This window comes from Phocoena sinus, chromosome 7 (genome assembly GCF_008692025.1).
Source record: "Phocoena sinus isolate mPhoSin1 chromosome 7, mPhoSin1.pri, whole genome shotgun sequence".
NCBI lineage: Eukaryota > Metazoa > Chordata > Mammalia > Artiodactyla > Phocoenidae > Phocoena > Phocoena sinus.
Genome location: NC_045769.1, coordinates 36,162,559 through 36,168,558, shown reverse-complemented (window position 1 = coordinate 36,168,558; position 6,000 = coordinate 36,162,559).

The following is a 6,000-nucleotide window of genomic DNA, read 5'->3' as shown; positions in this document are numbered from 1 at the left end:
AGAGATTATACTTGAAAACTTCCCTAATATGGGAAAGGAAATAGTCAATTAAGTCCAGGAAGTGCAGAGAGTCCCATTGGATTTATCCCATACAGGATAAATCCAATGAGAAACATGCCAAGACATATATTAATCAAACTATCAAAAATTAAATACAAGGAAAAAATATTAAAAGCAGCAAGGGAAAAACAACAAATAATATACAAGGGAATAACAATAAGGTTAACAGCTGATCTTTCAGCAGAAACTCTGCAAGCCAGAAGGGAGTGGCAGGACATATTTAAAGTGATGAAAGGGAAAAACCTACAACCCAGATTACTCTACCAAGCAAGGATCTCATTCAGATTTGAAGGAGAAATTAAAACCTTTACAGACAAGCAAAAGCTAAGAGAATTCAGCACCACCAAACAAGCTCTAAAACAAATACTAAAGGAATTTCTCTAGGCAGGAAACACAAGAGAAGGAAAAGACCTACAATAACAAACCCCAAACATTTAAGAAAATGGTAAGAGTAACAAATATATCAATAACTACCTTAAATGTAAATGGATTAAATGTTCCCACCAAATGACATAGACTGGTTGAAAGGATATAAAAACAAGACCCGTATATATGCTGTCTATAAGAGACCCACTTCAGACCTAGGGACACATACAGACTGAAAGTGAGGGGATGGAAAAAGATATTCCATGCAAATCGAAATCAAAAGAAAGCTGGAGTAGCAATTCTCATATCAGACAAAACAGACTTTACAATAAAGACTATTACGAGAAACAAAGAAGGACATGACATAATGATCAAGGAATGAATCCACAAAGAAGATATAACAATTGTAAATATTTATGCACCCAACATAGGAGCACCTCAATACATAAGGTAAATGCTAACAGCCATAAAAGGGGAAATTGACAGTAACACAACCATAGGAGGGGACTGTAACACCCCACTTTCACCAATGGACAGATCATACAAAATGAAAATAAATAAGGAAACACAAGCTTTAAATGACACATTAAACAAGATGGACTTAACTGATATTTATAGGACATTCCATCCAAAAACAACAGAATACACTTTCTTCTCAAGTGCTCATGGAACATTTTCCAGGATACATCATATCTTGGGTCACAAATCAAGCCTTGGTAAATTTAAGAAAATTGAAATCATATCAAGCATTTTTTCTGACCACAACGCTGTGAGACTAGATATAAATTATAGGAAAAAAATTTGTAAAAAATACAAACACATGGAGGCTAAACAATACACTACTTAATAACCAAGAGATCACTGTAGAAATCAAGGAGGAAATCAAAAATACCTAGAAACAAATGATAATGAAAAAACAATGACCCAAAACCTGTGGGATGCAGCAAAAGCTGTTCAAAGAGGGACGTTTATAGCAATACAATCCTACCTCAAGAAACAAGAAACATCTCAAATAAACACTCTAACCTTACACCTAAAGCAACTAGAGAAAGAAGAACAAAGAAGCCCCAAAGTTAGCAGAAGGAAAGAAATCATAAAGATCAGATCAGAAATAAATGAAAAAGAAATGAAGGAAACAAGAGCAAATATCAATAAAACTAAAAGCTGGTTCTTTGAGAAGATAAACAAAATTGATAAACCATTAGCCAGACTCATCAAGAAAAAAAGAAGACTCAAATCAATAGAATTAGAAATGAAAAAGGAGGAGTAACAACTGACACTGCAGAAATACAAAGGATCATGAGAGATTACTACAAGCAACGATATGCCAATAAAATGGACAACCTGGAAGACATGGACAAATTCCTAGAAAAGCACAGCCTTCCGAGACTGAACCAGGAAGAAATAGAAATTATAAACAGACCCATCACAAGTCCTGAAATTGAGACTGTGATTAAAAATCTTCTAACAAACAAAAGCCCAGGACCAGATGGCTTCACAGGCGAATTCTATCAAACATGTAGAGAAGAGCTAACATGTATCCTTCCCAAACTCTTCCAAAATATAGCAGAGGGAGGAACACTCCCAAACTCATTCTATGAGGCTACCATCACCCTGATACCAAAACCAGACAAAGATGTCACAAAGAAAGGAAACTGCAGGCCAATATCACTGATGAACATAGATGCAAAAATCCTCAACGAAATACTAGCAAACAGAATCCAACAGCACATCATACACCATGATCAAGTGGAGTTTATCCCAGGAATGCAAGGATTCTTCAGTATATGCAAATCAATCAATGTGATAAACCATATTAACAAATTGAAGGATAAAAACTATATGATAATCTCAATAGATGCAGAAAAAGCTTTTGACAAGCTTTTGACAAAATTCAACACCCATTTATGATAAAAACTCTCCAGAAAGTAGGCATAGAGGGAACTTACCTCAACGAAATAAAGGACATATATGACAAACCCACAGCCAACATCGTCCTCAATGGTGAAAACCTGAAACCATTTCCTCAAAGACAAGGAACAAGACAAGGTTGTTCACTCTCACCACTATTATTCAACATAGATTTGGAAGTTTTAGCCTAAGCAATCAGAGAAGAAAAAGAAATAAAAGGAAGCCAAATTGGAAAAGAAGAAGTAAAGCTGTCACTGTTTGCAAATGACATGATACTATACATAGAGATGTTACCAGAAAACTACTAGGGCTAATGAATGAATTTTGTAAAGTAGCAGGATACAAAATTAATGCACAGAAATCTCTTGAATTCCTATACATTAATGATGAAAAATATGAAAGTGAAATTAAGAAAACACTCCCATTTACCATTGCAACAAAAAGAATAAAATACCTAGCAGTAAACCTACCTAAGGAGATAAAAGGCCTGTATGCAGAAAACTATAAGACACTGATGAAAGAAATTAAAGATGATACGAACAGATGGAGAGATATACCATGTTCTTGGATTAGAAGAATCAACATTGTGAAAATGACTATACTACCCAAAGCAATCTACAGGTTCAATGCAATCCCTATCAAATTACAAATGGCATTTTTCACAGAACTAGAACAAAAATTGCACAATTTGTATGTAAACACAAAAGACCTCGAATAGCCAAAACAATGTTGAGAAAGAAAAACATGGCTGGAGGAATCAGGCTCCCTGACTTCAGACTATACTACAAAGCTACAGTAATCAAGACAGTATGGTACTGGTCCAAAAACAGAAATATAGATAAATGGAACAGAATAGAAAGCCCAGAGATAAACCCATGCACATGTGATCACCTTATTTTTGATAAAGGAGGCAAGAATACACAATGGAGAAAAGACAGCCTCTTCAATAAGTAGTGCTGGGAAAACTGGACAGCTACTCATAAAAGAATGAAATTAGAACACTCCCTAACACCATACACAAAAATAAAATCAAAATGGATTAAAGACCTAAATGTAAGGCAAGACACTATCAAACTCTTAGAGGAAAACATAGGCAGAACACTCTATGACACAAATCACAGCAAGATCCTTGAGAAATGGAAATAAAAGCACCTCCTAGAGAAATGGAAATAAAAACAAAAATAAACAAATGGGACCTAATGAAACTTAAAAGCTTTTGCACAGCAAAGGCAACCATAAATAAGACCAAAAGACAACCCTCAGAGTGGGAGAAAATATTTGCCAATGAAGCAACTGACAAAGGATTCATCTCCAAAATTTACAAGCAGCTCATGTAGCTCAATATCAAAAAAACAAACAACCCAATCCAAAAATGGGCAGAAGACCTAAATAGACATTCCTCCAAAGAAGATATACAGATTGCCAACAAACACATGAAAGGATGCTCAACATCACTAATTACTGGAGAAATGCAAATCAAAACTACAATGAGGTATCACCTCACACCAGTCAGAATGGCCGTCATCAAAAAATCTACAAACAATAAATGCTGGAGAGGGTGTGGAGTAAAGGGAACCCTTGTGCACTGTTGGTGGGAATGTAAATTGATAGTCACTATGGAGAACAGTATGGAGGTTCCTTAAAGTATTAAAAATAGAACTACCATATGACACAGCAATCCCACTACTGGGCATATACCTTGAGAAAACCATAATTCAAAAAGAGTCATGTACCACAATATTCATTGCAGCTCTATTTACAACAGCCAGGACATGGAAGCAACCTAAGTGTCCATCAACAGATGAATGGATAAGAAGATGTGGCACATATATACAATGGAATATTACTCAGCCATAAAAAGAAAACAAAATTGAGTTATTTGTGGTGAGGTGGATAGACCTAGAATCTGTCATACAGAGTGAAGTAAGTCAGAAAGATAAAATCAAATACCATATGCTAACACATATATATGGAATCTAACAAAAAATTCGTTCTGATGAACCTAGGGGCAGGACAGGAATAAAGACACAGACGTAGAGAATGGACTGGAGGACACAGGGAGGGGGAAGGGTAAGCTGGGACGAAGTGAAAGAGTGGCATGGACTTATATATACTACCAAATGTAAAACAGATACCTAGTGGGAAGCAGCCGCATAGCACAGGGACATCAGCTCTGTGCTTTGTGACCACCTAGAGGGGTGGGAGAGGGAGGGTGGGAGGGAGACGCAAGAGGGAGGAGAAATGGGGATATATTTATATGAATAGCTGATTCACTTTGTTATAAAGCAGAAGCTAACACACCATTGTAAAGCAATTATACTCCAATAAAGATGCTTAAAAAAAAAAAAAAAAACCCACTTCGTGTCTTTACTATTCTCATTTAACTGTCGACTGGTGAAAATTTTGGCATGAACTTGCAGTGTCTGCTGTTCAATCTCTGAAGTTTCTGTGCTTTATTCTCTATCATTCATGCCTACATTATTCCATCATCCAACTAAGACAAATCGAGGCCCTCCTATGTACCAGGTATCGTGGTCAGAACATTCATCTTTTGTGTTCCAACAGCACGATTGAAGCAGTGTACCCCTAATTGATTAGGACTCAATAAGCAATAGTTCCATTGCATGGAACCAAACTGGATAAATATCACAATAAAAGCTGATCATTTTAACAAAAATTTCATGAAGAAAGAGTTAAGCCCACAGAATTATCAGTTTGCTTAATGGAAAAAAAAATGACAGGATTTTTTTAGAGTATAAGTTATAGAAATGCAACCGTGCCTACGTGATAGCAGTGTAGCATTCTACAAGAATTAAAATAATAGAACATATCTTACTGAAGAGATTTAATTTTTAAAATCAACTAATGTTAGAGGCAATATCTGTACTCTGCACACTGAAAAAAAATTCAAGCAGTACGAAAGAGCATATGGTGAAAAGTCTCTCTTCTTCTTCTGAACCCCAGTTTCTCAAATCCCCTCCCCAGAGATAACTACGGCAACTATGGTTACCAGATTTTTGAGTATCTTTCCATAGATAGTCTATGATTATGCAAACACGTATATCCTCATTTTTTCTTTTTTACAAAAATGATAGCATAACAACCATATAGGCTGTTCTCTATCTTGCTTTTTTAAATTAATAGTTTTGTCCTAAGATTGGTCCACATTAGCAGTGAAGGATCTGCCTCATTCTTCTTAACTTTGTGTAGTATTTCATTGTGTGGTTATACACAATCTATTTAACCAATTGTCTTTTAAGGTTTCTTACAGTCTCTTGCTGTTGCAACCAGTAATACGGCCCACGTAGATACACTTCCGTAGGATGTCTTCCTGGAAGTTGAGTTCTAAGCTCAAGGCTGCTTATATGTCTGGTACTCTCCCTGCCTTTCAACAACAATTTGGAGATTTTAAGAGATCCATCCTCTTTACCACCTTGCCATTTGGCTCTTCTCCAGATTTGCTGACCCTAGTTCCTTTGATCCTAGAGATTCTTAACCCTGCTGCCCATCAGCATCATCATGGGGTTTTTGAAAATACCAAGACGCATCTCAGAGATTCTGTTTTAATCAGTGATTCTAGTGTATAGCTGATGAGGTCTAGTTGCCAGACCTACTACTCCTTTTCAGGTCATCCTTCAGTCTGTCCTAGGCAGAAAGTAACCC